The sequence below is a fragment of the Lithobates pipiens genome, unplaced genomic scaffold (assembly GCF_037356315.1).
Source record: "Lithobates pipiens isolate NorthernLeopardFrog02 unplaced genomic scaffold, aLitPip1_a1.2 Scaffold_18, whole genome shotgun sequence".
Taxonomy (NCBI): Eukaryota; Metazoa; Chordata; class Amphibia; order Anura; family Ranidae; genus Lithobates; species Lithobates pipiens.
Genome location: NW_027507758.1, coordinates 90,643,109 through 90,663,574, shown reverse-complemented (window position 1 = coordinate 90,663,574; position 20,466 = coordinate 90,643,109). Strand labels below are relative to the sequence as shown.

Below are 20,466 nucleotides of genomic sequence, written 5' to 3'. Positions count from 1 at the left end.
ATCGGTCTATGACTGGATGATGCATCTCCAACACCTGCAAAGTGCAAAGTGGCAACAGACTAAGGATGAATGATACCATTTCTCACAGAGAATGACGAGCAGTCAATGGTTCATCCATCCTTGCTTGAATTGGGTGCCATGAAGGCCCACGTTGTCTTTTTTTTCCAATTTGAAAAAATGTTGTGCATGCATGGTATAACACTTGTTCTCTTTTCTGTTAAGAAAAAGAAACAATTACTAATTGGCTACAGAGTTTTTGCAACATGTTGGAATATCTCTGCTTGTTTGCTATGGCTGTTGTTAACTCCAAAAATTGCAAATATGGTACTTGAATACATTGTTATGTCTCTCGGTCTTATTCCTATTTCTTTTGTTGGTTACATTTGCCTAAAGACATTGAGGATCTATACTCAGGCAGATATTGTATACCATAAATCCCTGAAACAATCATACTGAATAACAAGACATAGTTATATAGTAGGTGAGGTTGAAAAAAGACACAAGGTACATCAAGTCCAACCTATGTGTCTGGTTATATGTCAGTATTACCTTGGAAATCCCTGTATGTTGTGGTCGTTCAGGTGCTTATCTAATAGTTTCTTGAAACTAGCAATGCCCCCAGCTGAGTCCACCGCCTGTGGAAGGGAATTCCACATCTTTGCTGCTCTTAGCCCCTGTACACATGGTCGGAGATTTCCACAACCAAATCCGTCAGATTTTGCCCGTCGGATCTTGTCCGAAACTGTTGCATACACACGGTCGGACAAAGTTGGCGAAAAAATCTGATCTTTCAGAACGTGATGACGTAATTTCGTTACGATGGGACTACATTCAGGCTAGTAGCCAATAGCTTTGATGTAGTAATTTGATCTGAGCATGCGTGGCACTTGGTCCGATCAAAATTCTCTACACATGATCGGAGTATGTCCGATCAGCCCAGTTGGTCGGGAAATATTTCCAACATGTTGGAAAATTGGGTCCGACGGAATCAGTCTGATGCATACCACACACAGTCGGATTATCTGAAGACACGGTCTGATAGGACACATTCCGACGGATTCTCCGACCGTGTGTACAAGGGCTAACAGTAAAGAACCCTCTACATCAGGCATGTCCAAAGTCCGGCCCGCGGGCCAATCGCGGCCCGCGTTCCGGTTTCGGATGGCCCGTCTGGTCATGTTCACATATATATCTTTTGTGGCCCCCAATGAATCCCGATCGCCGGGGGCCACAAAAGATAGATATGCTGGCTGCCATGGAGGGGGCGGGACGAGTGCCGTGGATACAGGACCTGTGTAAAAGGAAGTCCCGTCCTGCACTGCCATTGGACAACCGTTTTGTCCATCACAGGAGGCGGGACTTTCAATTAAAGAGGCTGTCGATAGAAACAGGAGTTTCTCCTGTATGTCTGTCGGCGCTCATCCCGCCCCCCTCCCTGTCTCCTCCAAGGCTGCAGAGGAGGTGAATCAGGCTGCACTGATGGCAATGGTGAGTCTGCATTCATAATAATATGGGGGCTGCATCCATGGCAATGTGTGGGCTGCATTCATGGAAATGTGGGGGCTGCATTCATGGCAATGTGTGGGCTGCATTCATGGAAATGTGGGGGCTGCATTCATGGCAATGTGTGGGCTGCATTCATGGAAATGTGGGGGCTGCATTCATGGCAATGTGTGGGCTGCATTCATGGCAATATGAGGGCTGCATTCATGGCAATGTGTGGGCTGCATTCATGGCAATATGAGGGCTGCATTCATGGCAATGTGTGGGCTGCATTCATGGCAATGTGTGGGCTGCATTCATGGCAATGTGTGGGCTGCATTCATGGCAATGTGTGGGCTGCATTCATGGCAATGTGTGGGCTGCATTCATGGCAATATGGGGTCTGCATTCATGGCAATATGGGGGCTGCATTCATGGCAATGTGGGGGCTGCATTGATGGCAATGTGTGGGCTGCATTGATGGCAATGTGTGGGCTGCATTGATGGCAATGTGTGGGCTGCATTGATGGCAATGTGTGGGCTGCATTGATGGCAATGTGTGGGCTGCATTGATGGCAATGTGTGGGCTGCATTGATGGCAATGTGTGGGCTGCATTCATGGCAATGTGTGGGCTGCATTCATGGCAATGTGTGGGCTGCATTCATGGCAATACGGTGGGGGCTGCATTCATGGCTGCATTCATGGCAATACAGTGGGGGCTGCATTCATGGCAATACGGTGGGGGCTGAATTCATGGCAATACGGTGGGGGCTGAATTCATGGCAATACGCTGGGGGCTGCAGATGGGCACTGACCCTTATTTTGCTTCACATGTCTTTATTTAAAATGTAAGATTTTTTTTTTTTTTTTTTCATGAGACTTCCTTTTTAAAGTTAAGGTGTGTGGTATAAGCCGATTAAATACAGTTTATCCAAATAACACACCCGAGCTCATCTGTTCACCACACACAGCACAAAGGCAAGAGAATTCTTGTTGGACCGTGTATTAGTGCTCGGATGAACACACTTAGACCGAAATTTAATGGTTTAAAGAATGTCAGACAAAATGGTCGGCCCTCGAGCATGTTCACTTCATCAAATCTGGCCCTCTTTGAAAAAAGTTTGGACACCCCTGCTCTACATAGTTTAAGGTTAAGCCTCTTTTCTTCTAATTTTAATGAGTGGCCACAAGTCTTGCCCTTCCGCAAAAAAGTTTTATCCCTATTGTGGGGTCACCAGTATGGTATTTGTAAATTGAAATCATATCCCCTCTCAAGCATCTCTTCTCCAGAGAGAATAAGTTAAGTGCTTGCAACCTTTCCTCATAACTAATATCCTCCAGACCTGTTATCAGCTTTGTTGCCCTTCTTTGTACTCGCTCCATTTCCAGTACATCCTTCCTGAGGACTGGTGCCCAGAACTGGACAGCATATTCCAGGTTCGGCCGGACCAGAGTCTTGTAGAGTGGCAGAATTATCGTTTTATCTCTGAAGTTGATCCCCTTTTTAATGCATGCCAATATTCGGTTTGCTTTGTTAGCAGCAGCTTGGCATTGCATGCCATTGCTGAGCCTATCATCTACTAGGACCCCCAGGACCTTTTCCATCCTAGATTCCCCCAGAGGTTCTCCCCCCAGTGTATAGATTGCATTCATATTTTTGCCACCCAAATGCATTATTTTACATTTTTCTACATTGAACCTCATTTGTTATGTAGCTGTCTATTTCAATAATTTGTTCAGATCTTTTTGCAAGGTTTCCACATCCTGCGGAGAAGTTATTGCCCTGCTTAGCTTAGTATCGTCCGCAAATACAGAGATTGAACTGTTTACCCCATCCTCCAGGTCGTTTATGAACAAATTAAACAGGATTGGTCCCAGCACAGAACCCTGGGGGACCATTTAAATGGCGTCACCAGGACAGGATGTAAGCTGAAATCTCCAAATATATTCATAATCTCCATAAAATAACAAAAAGCAGAGAGTTTCAAGCCTCTCTTACGCTTCTCACAAGAAAAAAAAGTTTTATTCTTTCAAGCTGGGTAGATCTCCCTCACTTCCTGTTTTATTGACAGCATTGTTAGGGGAAGTCCTCTCAAAGGTCACACCGACACCAGTTAAAGTCAATCCCTACTTTATTCAAAATGAAAAAGAAAAAGTCTTGGCTTGAGTAAAAACTTAAAGCAAGCTCGTGCTTTGCCCACTGAGGGCAAAGCAGCAGTTTTGGTTAATCAAATCCCCCATCCAATCTTCAGCAACTTGTGTTTAGTGCTGGGAGTCAAAGGAAATATCTGGTACTTCTGTGTATGGAAGGACACATCCATGTGACAGCACTGGGCCAACCAGCCCTATTGTGCGGGGATTCCATAGCCCTGTGTGAGCTGCAACTCCAACAACTTATAGCTTACACAGGGCTTTGCATTCACTGAACAGTGTCAGATTAAATGAAAGGAAATATGTATTTGTGAACAGACTGGCTTTGGAGTGTAACTGTGCCCAGAAAAGTGACTTTAAAGGGTAAGTTCACCTTTGTACGTTTTTTTTTCTTCTAAATTCCAGCTCCCCTATGCACCACTATATCATCCATGTACTTTTTTTGCAAAAATATCAACGCTTTTTAAATTTACAGTCACCAAGACCCCTTTCACACTGGGGCATTTTTCAGGCATTTTTCAAGCGCTTTAGCGTTAAAAAAAGCGCCTGTAAAGCGCTTGAAAGAAGCCTCATCTGCAGTCCCAATGTGAAAGCCCAAGTGCTTTAAGAGCCCTTTCACAATGTCAGCACCCGAAAAACGCTCGTAAAGCGCTGCTTAAACTAGCAGCGCTTTACCAGCGTTTTTCGAGCATTATTGGGGTGCTTTTAACCCCTGCTAGTGGCCAAATAAAGGGTTAAAAGCGCCCACAAAACGCTGCTACCAATAGCGTTTTTCAGGCGTTTTACATGCGCTTCCCATTGATTTCAATGGGAAGGGGCGCTTTAGGAGCGTTGTATTCACCGCTCCAAAAGCGCTGCAAAGAAGTTGCTTGCAGGACTTTTTTTGACGCCCTGCCAGCGCAGTGCCTCGGTGTGAAAGCACTCGGGCTTTTACATTGGGATTGCAGTTGCGGCTTCTTTCAGTCGCTTTTTTTTAACGCTAAAGCGCATGAAAAAAGCCTGAAAAACGCCCCAGTGTGAAAGGGGTCTTAATTTTCTTGTCCAGACATTTCCATTAGTAATGCCTTTCTTGCTGATCAGACTTGAGGTCATGACACAGGAAGGAGTTGACCAGCTGACCTCATTAGCACACACCCTGCATCATCCACCCACCCATTCCCAGGTGCATGTTTTTTTTAAATGAAATGCAATCAATCAGTGATCACCCTTCTCACTAAATACACAATATACAATCAGATTGCATAGTGTATGGGCATGTTTATACACCTAAAATTACTAGTTGCGCTTTCAGTGCCATTAATTGATGGGTTTACTTCCTCTTTGTCTCCCTGAAAAGGTAAAGCATAATGGGCTACTATGCATCACATAGTAGTCCATTATGTGTCACTTACCTGACACAGGAGCCAGCGAAGTCACCGCTGTCCCCTGTAGTCTGGAGCGTCCATCTTCTCGGTGGGTCTCGCTGCTGTCATTCGACGAAGCCGCGATGACATCACTCCCGCACATGCGCACGGGAGCCGCCAAAAAAATAAATGTTTTCTGTGTGCCCTTGTTGAGACCTGTATTTTTAAAGTACAGGAAAATGCAGGTCTCTGCACATAGTGTAAATGAGTCCTAAAGCCATGGGCATCCGCTGAACTTTTTTCAGGGTGAGGGCATCATTTTAAAGCGGAGGTCCACCCTAAAGTGGACCTTCCACTCATTGGAACCCTCCCCCCCTCCGGCGCCACAATTGGCACCTTTCAGGGGGGAGGGGGGTGCAGGTACCTGTAAAGTACAGGTATCTGCACCCACTTCCGGCGTAGATTCTGCAGAAGGTACGCCCCTTTCCGAAGGCCCCCTGCTGCCTGCTGGGAAACACATGGATCCCAGAGACAGCGAGGACCATCCTTATTGCGCAGCGCGACTTGCGCATGCGCAGTAGGGAATCGGGAAATGAAGCCGAAAGGCTCCACTTCCTGATTCCCATACCCAAGATGGTGGCGGCAGCACCCGAGAGACGTTCGAGAGATCGGCTTCGGGTGCCGACATTGCGGGCGCGCTGGGCGGGTAAGTGTCATTATTTTAAAAGTCAGCAGCTGCAGTATTTGTAGCTGCTGGCTTTTAAAAAAAAAAAATGGCGGACTCCCGGCGGACTCCCGCTTTAAGGTCATGTATTGCAATTTGCAATACAAAAAGATTTACACAGTGGTGTCATGGCACAGGCACTGCTGTTACCTGTGGTTCTTCAGCGATAGGCCTAGGACAGGCACTGGCAGCCAGGCAGTGTATTCTCTGTCGCCTCGGCCACTGCATGCCATGCACCTGTGGGAGGACCCCGCGCCACGCCGGCCGAATCGGCATAGGCACAACATACATTTACACAGGCAGAGGCACGCTGAGGCAGCAGCCAATCACGGAACAGCGGGGTCACGGTGATGTTAAGCAGAGACCCAAGCGGCAGAGCCAATCCAATGCTCGAGCCGGGGGTGAGGAGGGCGGTACAGATGTGTAGTCGGAAAAGACTGAGAGCAGCCCCCAGGCCAGCAGCAGACTGAAAAAATTGCAACACAGGGGGCAAGTGTCTTCACTCTGACTTCAACAGTCTTATGATTCCAGGGGGGGGGATTTACCGCCCTTGCTCTATGGTGCTGACACCCATGCCTAAAGCAAGCCCTAACTGACCTCTGTAGCTGCAGGCACTGTGAATTAAATCATGTTCAAAATCAGAGATTTTAAAGTCACGTTTCAATGAACCTACAGCACATGGTGTTTGCATTTTAAGGCTGGGAGGCAGCCAAGTTATTGAAGCCAAAGAAGGCAAGCGAAGAGATGCTGAAATTTTGGCATGTCTGTTGTAAATTCTAAGAATGTGATTCTCCACAGCACCTGTAGCTACAGATGTCAGTGAGGGGTTATTTTAAAGTTCTTTTATTGTACCTTAAAGCGGTTCTGCGCTGACTATTTTATTTTTTTATTTTTTGCGGAATGTTAAAAAAAAAAATGTGTTTAAAATAAAAACCTTACTTGTCCTAACTTCGCCCGCTATCCATGTCCGTTTTTCCGTTCAATCGTTCTTTATATAAATTAGTTTTGGCCGATGTCATTTTGCTTGTGGGCATTTGAAGCCCACAAGCAATCACTTCCTCCTTCCCTCTCTTCAGAGGAACCAGCATTCCTTGCGTGTGTGCAGAACCGATTTAAAACATGTAAATCTCAACTGTCTGTGCTTAGCTGCACTTTAAGTATTAGATGTACAGCAAGGATAAATAAACTGGTCTTAGCAAACTAAAGGCTGTGCAGAATTATTTTTTTTTCTTAACCACTTGCCATTGATAACAGAAGCAAATGATGAGCAAGTATGTTCTAGCAAATTAGGATTTTAAAATAGATTGTGCAGATTCACAAAGGTGCAGATTGGAAGGGTAAAATATTAGTTGTAAATACATCAGCAAAAACCTATAAATTCAGCTATATGCAAAATATAGTTATACGGTATATTTTATACAGAGAATACAAAACCATGTGGTCACAAAAATCTCTAAGCAGTAGAGAAGAAGTAGAATCATTTTTATCTCCTGCAGACAGGAGATACACAAAGTAATCGGAGAATTGCAGAGAAATAGAGAAAACAAAAATCTGTGTATAATTCACAGAGACATGCTGACAGACTGCGCAAAAATGATTATTGCTGCAATAGCAATACAATTAAAGGAAATCTCACACTGGGGATTCACATCAGGAATGTTCTGCAGGAAATATGATTGCCCAAATACTGAGACATTCCTAAAATAACTGCGTATTTCCTTACTGTGTTGTTTGATCCAAAATACTTTCATATGCAGAAAAATATTTATGTTTATGTAATATTGTCAATTACTGTACAATTGCACAGAGCAATGGTTTGTTTAAGCAGTATATTCCAGTGCTTTACATCTTTTATATTATTTATTTGTCATATTTATATAGTGCCAACATATTATGCAGCACTTTACAGAGTACATGGGACCATTCCTTTAGAGCCCTTTCACACCGAGCCACGGGGAGCATCGGCGGTAAAGTGGTGCCATTTTTAGTGCCACTTTACCATCGTTTTAGCGGCGCCATTCAGCTGCTAGTGGGGAGGTTTTAACCCCCCCTTAGCGCCCGAAAAGGGGTTAAATCAGCCGGAGCGGCGTTCTTGCTGGCGGCATCGCAGAGCTGCCCCATTGATTTCAATGGGGAGGAGCGGTGAGATTACCGCTCCAAAGAAGCTGCTGGCAGGACTTTTTGTGATGCTCTGCCAGTGCACCGCCCCAGTGTGAAAGCCCTCAGGCTTTCACACTGGAGTGCATGGAGCAGCTTTTTTCAAGTGCTATTTTTAGTGCTGTAATGCCTGAAAAACACTGGCAATGTGAAAAGGGGTCTTAGTCTCTGCCCATGAAGGAATTGATATTCTAACAAGCTCATGCATACTCTTGAGCAAGCGTAGGCAACCTTGGCATTCCAGCTGTTGTGGAGCTACCCATAAGGCATTGCAAGATTCTGACAGCCATAGGCATGACTAGAGGCAGAGGCATGATGGGATCTGTAGATTCATCATTGCTGATGTGGTGAGGTTGCACACCCTTGCTCTAGAACAGGGATCTACAAACGGTGGCCCTTTGCGTGCTTTTATCCAGCCCTTGAGGCACTATTCCTTCCACTGATACGAGGAACTATTCCTCCCACTGGCCCAATGAATGGGAACTAATTCTCCCACTGACATCAGAGACAGAGCACTATTCCTCCACTGAAACCAATGATGTAATCAGCTACTCCGACTGACCACCAAGCCTATGGAATTGTCCAAGCCTATGCATCCCTGGTGGGAGGTAAATCCTGCATTCAGAGTTGCAAGGAAAGATTGGTCACTATTTGGCTCTCTCAGCCACACTTGAAGTGTATCTAAACAGAAGAACAATATAATAATACGCAATATATAGCAGTTTTCTTTATTTCAGACTATTTTTCCATACTATTTTTACCCAGTGATCCTGCCAGTGCCACATTTCCTGTTCTAGGGTGATATTGCTTATCCAATCCACTCTATTGGGGAAGAAACAGCCTTGTCACTCAAAGCAGCTCTCCTGATTTGGTCTACAAACATCTCCTCTCTTCATCACCATAACAAGAGAAGATAGCTTGGAAAAAAGGCCAAACTGTTTGAGATGCCATCTCAATTCACAGGATGTTACTAGAACACTGCATTTCAGCCAAGATAAAAAAAACTATTCTGTGTATTTGCAGAAAATGTACTTAGACTTGAAAAATAAATCTGACACGACTTATCTAGCCTGGTAAAACTGCAATATATCAAACATTTGTTTTTGGATTTAGATATACTTTATAGTACATATCCAGTTTTTCAAATCTCCCCCACCTGGTACCCCCTTTTCCACATAATTTTAAATTCTTCTTATACTTAACTTAAACCTTCCTAAGTCCTCCCTCTTTAGCACCAACATCAGTGGTGGGCGATCTTCAATACTGCTGAGAGCAACCCTGATATCAATGGTGATTTCTGCAGTATTATACTGTTAGACCAGGCTCTGTGGTGAAGCAACCCTATAGCCTGGGCTCACGGAAAGTGGGCTAAATGACACTGGATGCTATTTAACTAAGAACAAGACCAGAAGCCAGCAGTGGACCAACACCAGAGCGTGCAATGAAAGTGGTTTATTTTTAAAAATGATTTTATTTTTTATTTAAACCTGGAGTTCTGCTTTGAAGAGATTGTAAACCTTAGACATGTACAAGGCATATCCCTCTATAGTGTATACTTGTCTCATTTAATTGCACTAAGTGTAATTTCTGTCTGCAGCTTCGTTCCTCTGCTATCAGCATAAATCACTACTGACAAGTTTTTCTGACACCAAGAGAAAATAGGTGACAGGGGAGGGAGCTTCAGCAGATTGACAGCCTCAGCTCTGTTCTTATATACTGAGTGGAGAAGGGTGTGTCCCTTCCCTCCAATCAGCTCTCAAAGCTCTCCAGTGTGTAACTTCAGCTCTCTGTCCCCTTTTTTCTGAACGCTCACACAAGCTTTATAAAGTCTGGACTTTGCATGTAGAGAAGAGAGGACTGCAGATAAAGATGTACAGTAAACCTTATATAGGATGATTTTTTTCAACTCTGTATCACCCGAGGCCAGTCACTTCATAAAGCCTATGTAAGGGTTTACAACCACTTTACATAAAAGTGTGAGTCTGCATCCTAGTCTGCTTTGCCAATCAAGATTAAAACCTACACTGGAAAAGGGAGAATTTCCCTGAGACACTTGCAAATACATGAATATCTCAGTATAACATGGATATTGTATATTTATTTAGATATTTTTAAATTAAAGTAAAGCTTTGCTGTTGCATGACATAACAGATTATGTGTTCACAGTATATACTGTATATTGCCCTTTTAAAACCACGTATGTCTAGAAATACAGTAATCTGTTTTCATTAGAAGAGCTATTTTCATATGCTTAGTCATTTTTCCTAAGTCTCTACAGACACCACTGGGCTTACTGGGAAAACTCTGCCTGGCAGTGTTGTCACTAATTAATGCAATTTGTAATAGAGTTGTTTATGTCTAATTAGGGATTCACTTGGTTAAAAGGGAACCTCACTGCAGAAAACAAACATTGTTCATTATCACATGTTGGATACCGAAGATTCGACACTATTTGAAACCTATAGTCTTCCCCTTTTTTTTTTTTTAAAGAGACTTTGTTGCAGTATTATAGAGTAATGTAAAAATTTTCAATACACTGGAACTTTTTAAGCACACAATTTCATGGCCAATCAACAGACATTGCCAAAGTGCATGCCAACATACCAGCTCTGTGTGAGATGTATTATTATGCAATTCATTGTGAACCGAACCCCAATGCACTGTACAGTAGAGTGCAACGCAAGTAAAGGAAAAAAGGAGATAAAATGTGTCCTCAAGAAATGGGGGGGTATAGAAAAAATAAATAAGCAAAAACGATTTAAGAATGAAATTAAATTCTATTGTGAGGGAACTGTCGGTGCATTCATATATGAGAAAAAAGGAAATAAAAAGCAGACTGAGCTCAACTTCAATGTCAAAAATATAAATGCAATGTATCCTTAGATAGATGTGGACTAGGGGTGAGCTTTGTGTTCGAACATCGGCTGTTCGCACGTTCGGCGAATACCGAACGTTATGGGTCGTTTGCGCCAAATTCGTGTGGCGCTCACGGCCCACAATGCACTGCGCCATCGCAGTGCATTGCTGGCTCATGACTGACCAAGCATGCACTGTGACCCCACATGCTTGGCCAATCACAGCGCCGGCAACGAAGAGAGCAATAATTGGCCACAGGCAAGATGCCTGTAGCAAATTATAGCTCAGGGGGTTTTAGTACACGCCCCACACTATATAAGGCCGCCAGCGCGGTGGCCTTGTATAGTGTGTTCCGGCGTGCAGGGAAAGAGCTAGATAGGCAGGGACAGTGTGTTCTTTTCTCAGGCATCTGCAGGAGTTAGTGGGTGTTGTGTTCCTCCAACGCAGTATACACCTGTATCTACCCTTTATTGCTGGTGTTCTCTCATACAGGCATCTGCAGTAGTTAAAGGGTGTTGTGTGCCTCCAGCACAGTATACACCTGCATCTACCCTTTGTTGCTGGTGTTCTCTCATACAGGCATCTGCAGGCCCCTACTTTCAAACATCCAACTTACAAACGTCTCCTACTTGCAAATGGAAGGAGACAACAGGAAATGAGATGAAAAAAGACGGACGGCAAAAAAAATTAAAAATTATACAGGGGTGATAACCCTTCCCTATGTTTTCCAAAAAGCTTAAAGATTTTTTGACTGGAGCTACACTTTAAAAATGTACCAGTTCAAAATTACTAATTTTACTTAACACAACAAACCTACACAGTCCCTGTCTTGTTTTCACCGCCTGTATACTGCTGTTCTGAGTATATAGGGCCTGGGGTCCCCACGCCTTTCCTTTTTTTTTATTTGGGTACAGGGTTTCCCTTAATATTCGTACAAGCCCCAAAGGGGCTGGTAATGGGCAGGAGGGGCTACCCATGCCATTTTTCTCAATGATTTTCATCCGTATTGCCGGAACCAGACATTACATTAAAAACGCAAGCAGTTTTAAATGACTTTTTTTCCGTTAAATGTCATTTTGTGCAGGGACTGTTCTAAACACGGGAAACACGTGCCACTTCACAGGCATACTATAGACACCCCCCAGGCACAATATTTAAAGGAATATTTCACTTTTTTTCACTTTAATCATCATTAAAATCAGTGCTCCCGCCAAAACTGCAATTTTTAAAAACATTTTAGGCATTGATACATGTCCCCTGGGGAAGGAGCCTGGTCCCCAAATCCCTTTTAGGACAAGATCTTGCATAATAGCCATTAAAATTAGCACTTTTTATTTCAAACGTTCGAATCCCATAGACTTCAATGGGGTTCTAAAGTTCACACAAATTTTCGGTCCGTTCTAAAGTTCTGGTGCGAACAGAACTGGGGGGTGTCCGGCTCATCCCTAATGTGGACCTAGTGAAGTAATCTGACTCAGGTAACAATATAGAAAAACAACTTTAACACCAATAATCTAAGCAATACAAAACTTGCTACCCAAAAATAAATTCATAATTAGGCAATTATTGAAAACACAACCATGGCAGCTGCAAGGAAGTTATATAAACATGCTGCCCTCTCCCCAAAAAGAGGGAGAAAAAAAAACGGAGTATTAAAACACACATTTATAAGTGTATGTGCCCCAATGGGGTGCACAGTCAACATAGATCAAATCAAAAACATACAGTTATCCTCTCTCTATTGTGATATTATAATGTATAGCTTATAACTTGATGTTTTTGGGGGATTCCTAGGAAAGAATTCTTTGGTAAAATAAATTCCAGGACTGGTTTAAAGTTAAATTTTCTTCCAAGTCCATTAGAAGATCTTCTCATGGGTTTACATAAATCCAAACCACATATGGACAAAATCGCCCACGTATGGCCAGTGCTATTGGAATTCCTTTGGGCTGTAGCATGAAAGCAACCCATATAAATGATGTGATGGCAACTACATGAGGGTGTCCTGTGTAAAACCACCCCCCATATAAACAGCATTGAGTCAGAGTGAATAATGGCATGTGTATCCGATGTCCGATATAACTGAAAAACTCCCAGGAAGAGGTGCCCCGTCATCACATTTGGCACGTGTGTAGCTTATAGCATGGTATCTTCTGCCCTCCATTTGTTGGCAATTAGATAGACACAGTAGAACTCCTCCAACCGTGTGGTATGTAAGTCATCATTGCCCAAGGTGGGAGCCATCAGTTTAAATCAAAGGAGAATGTCCAAGCCATATAATACTCAAATACCATTGAAAAAGCCATCCATGTGGTTCTTGAAAGATCCAAGCTGTACTTGTAACAAATGGTAGTTTATGAGTCCATATCCAGAGAGATCTTAGTCCCTTAGAAGAATGGAGATAGAGGAGGAAGTATCCCAGAAGCTGGCAACATGGAAGGAAAGCTGGAAGCCTGACTGGTTTAGCCAGTCACGCCGGCTGCTTCAGAGGCAACTGTCTCGGAAGTTTTGGGGAGGGGGTGTTTACATAACTTCCCTGCAGCTGCTATGGTTGGGTTTTTAATAATTGGTCAATTATGACTTTATTTTTGGGTAGTGGGTTTTGTGTTGCTTAGATAATTGGTGTTAAAGTTGTTTTCGATATTGTTACATGTGTCAGACTATGTCTCCGGGTCTCCTTATAAACACATCTATCTAAGGATACATTCCATATTTTTTTTTTACATGGAGGTTGAGTTCATAACACAAATACCATTCGTTGTGACGTGCTGTGCATTCAAAAAAACATCATGGATGTTTTTTTCATTCATGGTCATGCAATGGCTGCTTATTTCTAATGACCAGGCTGCCCTTTTACAACAGGGCATGCCATGCCATAATGCACACCATAATGGATCAGTTTAATGTGGCCCCTGGGCACATAACTTAATGAGTTAAAATACTGATTGAGTCCTACCAAAAGATTTGTATTTATGTCAGTCACTCCTGAGTAAGGATGAGCTCAGGCGTGTTCGCATACGCCACGTGCTGAGTCCGCCAGGAAGTCAGCGCAGCGCTAATCACAGGCAGGGAGACATTGCTCTGGCTTGCAGTTGAAGGTTTTGCTACTGCTGCTAAATCTGGCAGGGCCAGGGCTCCTGGTTGTTAGAGAGCCCTCTTAACAATCAACAATATATATCCCAGCCAGGCCTATTCACCTGTCAGCCAGGAACTCCCTGGCTGACAGGTGAATAGAAACAAAGTGATAGTGTAAAAAGAAAAAAGTGGGGTCCGCTCCAAAATTCGTAGACTTTAGATCTGGTGTGAATTTTAAGGAGGACCCCATTAAAAAAAAAAAATAAAGGAAAAAACTGCAAGCAGCCCAACTAAAAGGGTCTGGTATTCCAGACCCTTATCCTCCTTAACAATACCAGATCACATACCTTTAACATGAGGTACCAAGCACTTTGTACCCCCTTTAAAAATAAAGGGTCTCCAGATACTGCCTTCCCCTACATAGTACTTCTGCTAAATCCTCCCTAAAAAAGTTAATAGTAAATATAGTCTTTTTCTCCTTCTTTTTTTAAAAAAGTTCCAAAGTTAATTCATCACATTTGTCCTTATCAACATGAGAACAAAGCGTTTTGCCAGGGGGGTCCTATGTTGAGGGATGTGGCCTGGTAAGACTCAGGGGATTGGGGGCATACGCTCATATCCCCCTTTTCTGGCCTGCCAGGCTATATGCTTGGACATGGGTCTGGTCCAAGTTTTTAAGGGGCCCCTATACTTTTTTTTCTTGTTTTTTGCTTGGGTACTGCTTGAAACTTTAAAACTTGGTGGACAGCATGCAGTTTTACTTATTTATTTTCTTGGATGGGGTTCCCCTAGATGTCCATACAGGACCCTTGCCCACTTTATTTTTTTTAAGGAATACTTTATTTTAGTATTTCTTAAGGTGCAACTTTAAAAATAAAGTGCTCAGCCATTTGTTTGACAAGCTCATATCTATTAAACAACCTAGAAAACAACCATTAGATGTTTTTTTTTTTTTTTTTACTTTTGGCTTCCATTGACTAAAATGAATTCAGCAACCAAACTTCAGTAATGTTTGATGAACCTACCCAGAAACAAACCCAGGTACAGTCAGCTTATCTCTAGTCCGGAGATTTAATGGCACTCCCTCTTCCAGTCTGAGTTCTTCTGTACAGGGGATTATTAAAGTATAACCAAATTCATTTTTTTTTTTAGTTTAGGATACAGTGAAGAGGGATTAGAACCTGTCAGGTTTTTTATTGCTGTCTGTGTCCTTGTTGTGTCCCAATGCTCTTGGGCATCGAGATCAGGCTCAGGTAAGTATTTAGGGGGAATGGTGTTGCACCTAAAAATGTTTTGTACCTTAATACAGGGAATGCATTAAGGTAAAAACCCCTTAGCCTTTACAACCCCTTTAGGTTTTAAAAAGTCACCATTCTAAAGTCTGGTACACACTACTATGGTAGCTGGGTTGAACTAAATAGCTCAGGTGGGAGCTGCTATACTCCCCCCCTTCCCCCCCCTTCCTGCCTGAACACTCCCAATCGCTGAGAGGGCCAATCGGGAGCCAGTCGTCAGACCTTTTTCGGTCATGAGCCTTCGACAGAAGCTGACTTTTGTCGGACTGGCTGCCATACACATGGGTCAGCCAGTTTCTATTTAACCGCCCGATGCCGCCTGACATTCAGCTCAGGTTTTTTATCCTAATGCATTTTATGTCCGCAGCAGCCCCCCTCAGCCCCCGTAATACTTAGCTGAGCCCCCTCTCGATCCTGCTATGTCCAGGAGTGCCTCGGCCGTCCGGGACTCTCCCTCCTGATCAACTTTCTTTTAGACTTGATCAAATTCTTGACTGCTGCCAAACATTTCAGCTTTGTGTGGTTTGCAAGTCAGGATTGTTATCAAAACTTACAACTCTCTCATTATTGCTGAACTTACACATTTTTTTCAAAATTTGTGTTTTCTGAGGTGCAGGCTACCTTCCTGCCAGTTAGGTCCCAGAGAATGATGTGCACTCCAAATCTTGCCAGAAGACACTGCAGCATAGTGATGGGAATGTCCTCTTAGCAAGATTTCGAGCACCTACGTTCCCCAGATCTTGCCAGAAGGATGAAATGACTCGCCTAGGTGCTGGGAGTGGAGGATGAGGGAAGTGTAAGTATACTCTATCTGTAGTCCTCCCTTTGTTTTGTTTTTGTTTTTTGTTTTTTTATGTTAAAGCGGAGTTCCACACATTGTTTCATTTATTAAAAGTCAGCAGCTACAAAAAGTGTAGCTGCTGACTTTTAATAAACACACACTCACCTGTCCCATGGTCCAGAGATGAGGACCTCCAAAGCCTCACTCCTCTCCCCTCTTCTCCACCAGCGCCACCATAGCCATTGTGGGCTCCCGGCCATGAAGCCGAATGCCGAATGCTGCATGCAGGAGTTGCATTGCGCTCTGCTAGTGGCCAGGCAATCTTCTGGGACCTGTCACATGTCCCAGAAGATTGCTGGTAGGGAAGAGCCTCCAAGGTGGAGAGGAGGAGTCGTCTAGGCAGCCGAGAGCAGGAAGAAGGAAGTGGGACAGGAAGTTCCACTCTAAACTAAGTACCCACTCCACCCCAGAAAAAAAAAGACATGCCAAATGTGGCATGTCAGGGGGCGAGGAGTGGTTAAAGCGGAAGTTCCACTTTTGGGTGGAACTCCGCTTTAATGCTACTTTACAGAAAGGGGAGGGTTGCCACCTAAAAATCTGACCTGGCAGTCAGTGGCTCTCTACTCTGCACCTCTAGCCCTCACTAGAGCGCCGGACACTGGAAGCCTCGCTAAGAGGATAAGCCAGCTGCAAGTTTAGGCATCTGAATGGATCCCGATATTAAAGTTAGGATCTCTGCAGAGTCTGGACTGGCTGAGCGACTTCAGCCGACAGGGGACTTTGGCAGAACGAAGTGCACTCCTGTGACCCACGGGAGAAGTAGGGCCATACTTCTACTTTCATTCCAGATGTCTTCTTGACCAGTTCATTTATATCAGAGATGCCTCATTTTCTGCTCCAGAAGCAGTGGATGGCACTCCACACTGCAGTACTGATCGATATTCACATAGTGATGTGCGATCAACATTCTGTGCTGCAGTAATGTGACCCCAGGGTGTGTGTCCACAACACCCCAGACTCACAGGAAGTGGGCTTAAGGACACGGGCTGTCGTAAACCTAGACGAGGAGTGCCCTCTTCTGGTGGGCAAAACATTCTATGGGGCATGGGGAACAGCAGTAGATTGAAGGCAAGTATTGCATTAAAGAGGAAGTAAACCCTAATGGGTTTACTTCCTCTTTGATTCCCTGCAAAGGTAAAGCATAATGGACTACTATGCATCGCATAGTAGTCCATTATGTGTCACTTACCTGACACAGGAGCCAGCGAAGTCACCGATGTCCCCTGTAGTCTGGAGCATCCATCTTCTCGGTGGGTCTCGCTGCTCCGTCGCTGTCATTCGACGAAGCTGCGATGACGTCACTCCCGCGCATGCACACGGGAGCCGCCACTTGCGGCATATCACCGTTGACAGCGGCGTGCTCAGTGCGCCGCTGTCTACGGCGCATGCGCCATAGACATCAGTGCCTGTGTTTTGGCAAATATCTCCTAAACAGTGTAGGTTTAGGAGATATTTCTTGGACCTACAGGTAAGCCTTAATCTAGGTTTACTTGTAGGTCAAAGTGGTTTGTAAGGGTTTACAACCACTTTAAGAACTGCTCTATTTAAAGTGGCAGGCAAAAGGTTTTTAATAATACCTGGAATTCAGTTTTAAAGAATAAATATAAAATTATATGGATTGGCAAACCTGTGCTTGACCTACGCCAGTCTTATGCTGCCCCTGAGAACTCTCTCTGAGCTGGAATCCAAACCTTTATTAACCAGTTATCTCTAAAAATGCTCAGATCTTCTTAAATTCAGAAATAATTGCTTTGTTTGCAGCGAAGTAAAAGGGTAGCGTAGAAGGAGTACATGTGGTGAAGTTAGAATGGTGTCATCTGGGGATATCGATCTAAAAATATAGCCGAGATTTCCCTGGTAGCAGAACGTGTGCACCAGAGATTGCTGACAAACATGGCTTGGTCACACCGACACATTACTAGGTAATAGGGATGTAAACACAAAGCTGATGTTTGACTTGTTGGATGGATTATGGAATAAACAGACATTACCATCCCTGGTTTCCTCTTTAATCCTACATGCAGCAAGCAATTATAGACAAGTACATTCACTATTTCTTAGAATAACAGAAAGCAGAAGTTTGGCAAACCAAACGCTCTAAATAAATGCAGAACTCTACAACAAAACAAATAACTGTATTTCCAGGTGAGAGTTCAATATTAGGTTTAGCTGTCCCACCAAAAAGTACACCCCTCACATTTTTGTAACTACTTTATTATATCTTTTCATGCGACAACACTGAAGAAATTACACTTTGTTACAATGTAAAGTAGTGAGTGTACAGCTTGTATAACAGTGTCAATTTGCTGTCCCCTCAAAATAACAACAAATTGGGCCTAATTAGCCATTTTCACTCCTCAGTGTCATGTGACTCATTAGTGTTACAAGGTCTTAGGTGTGAATGGGGAGCAGGTGTGTTAAATTTGGTCTTATAACTCTCACTCTCTCATAATGGTCACTGAAATTTCAACATGGCACCTCATGGCAAAGAACTCTCTGAGAATCTGAAAAAAAGAATTGTTGCTCTACATAAAGATGGCCAAGGCTACAAGAAGCTTGCCAAGACCCTGAAACTAAGCTGAAGCACGGTGGCCAAGACCATACAGCGGTTTAACAGGACAGATTCCTCTAAGAACAGGCCTCGCCGTGGTCAACCAAAGAAGTTGAGTGCACGTGCTCAGCATCATATCCAGAGGTTGTCTTTGGGAAATAGACGTATGAGTGCTGCCAGGATTGCTGCAGAGGTTGCAGGGGTGGGAGGGATCAGCCTGTCAGTGCTCAGACCATATGCTGCACACTGCATCAAATTGGTCTGCATGGCTATCATCCCAGAAGGAAGCCTTTTCTAACGATGATGCACAAGAAAGCCTGCAAACAATTTGCTGAAGGCAAGCAGACTAAGGACATGGATTACTGGAACCATGTCCTGTGGACTGATGATACCAAGATAAACTTATTTGGTTCAGATGGTGTCAAGCATGTGTGGCAGCAACCAGGTGAGGAGTACAAAGACAAGTGTGTCTTGCCTACAGTCAAGCATGGTGGTGGGAGCATCTTGGTCTGGGGCTACATGAGTGCTGCTGGCACTGGGGAGCTACAGTTCATTGAGGGAACCATGAATGCCAGCATGTTCTGTGACATACTGAAGCTGAGCATGATCCCCTCCCTTCTCTGAACGCACAACACATCGAACCTTGAAGCAGATGTGCTACAGCAGTAGAAGACCACACCGGGTGCCACTTAGCTAAGAACAGGAAACTGAGGCTACAATTTGCATAGGCTCACCAAAATTTGACAATCAAAAATTGGAAAAACGTTGCCTAGCCTGATGAGTCTCAATTTCAGCTGTGACATTCAGATGGTAGGGTCAGAATTTGGCATAAACATGAAATCATGGATCCATCCTGCCTTGCATCAATGGTTCAGTCGGGTGGTGGTTATGTAATGGTGTGGGGGATATTTTCTTGGCACACTTTGGGCCGCTTAGTACCAATTGAGCATCGTATAAATGTCATGGCCTACCTGAGTATTGTTGCTGACCATGTCCATCCCTATATGACTAAAGTGTACCCATCTTCTGATGGCTAATTCTAGCAGGATAATGCACCATGTCACAAAGCTCAAATCATCTCACCACTGGTTTCTTGAACATGACAATGAGGTCACTGTACTCCAGTGGCCTCCACAGTCACCAGATCTCAATCCAATAGAGCACCTTTGGGATGTGGTGAAACAGGAGATTTGCATCATGGATGTGCAGCCGACAAATCTGTAGCAACTCTGTGATGCTATCATGTCAATATGGACCAAAATCTCTGAGGAATGTTTCCAACACCTTGTTGAATATATGCCATGAAGAATTAAGGCAGTTCTGATGGCAAAAGGGGGTCCAACCTGGTACTAGCCAGGTGTACCTAATGAAGTTGCCGGTCTTTGGGTCCATGGACATTTAGAGGCAATTAGAGGCGGAGCGTTTAAAGTCGTGAAAAAAAACCATTGCCCGCATGTCAAGGAGCAGCAGTGTTTTGGCAGAAAAACGCTTGATGCATGTAAATAAGTCTCATGCCCACGGACATTTTTACAGGCGCTTTTAAGAGCGTTATTCACAGTTTAAAAACGCCTCTTCATGTTAGCCTATGGCCTCATGCCCACCAAGGAGATTAGAAGCTGTAAGTGACATAGGCGTTTAAGCTCCAAAAAAAAACAAAAAAAACAGGGACCAGCGCGTTATGAGGCTCCAGCGCTAGAGTTGTAAAAATGCCGGTAAAAGGTGTTAAACGTGATTTAACTAGGCTTAATGCTGTATACACAGTGTTAAGCCTCATCCAGCGTTTTTCTGTCTCTATTCAAAATCAATGACTCCCTATGGGGGCCCATTGATTTGAACAGAATTAGCACCAGAAGTCTAATCAAGATGATCCAACTTGTGGTGTAACTTGTGTGCTGAGAATCTTGAAAGGGAACCATAACCATAAAAAAATGTTTGCGTGAGGATCCCCTCCCCACCCCTTCGGTCTGGTATGGATCTTAAGGGGAACGCC

General features: G+C 43.8%; 1 protein-coding gene across 1 annotated transcript in view; it reads right to left on the bottom strand.

Moving 5' to 3' along the window:
• The window catches only part of LOC143987284 (serine palmitoyltransferase 3-like), a 245,041-nt gene that overhangs the window by 125,188 nt on the left and 99,387 nt on the right, over positions 1 to 20,466 (bottom strand). The gene's annotated exons all lie outside the window — the stretch shown is intronic.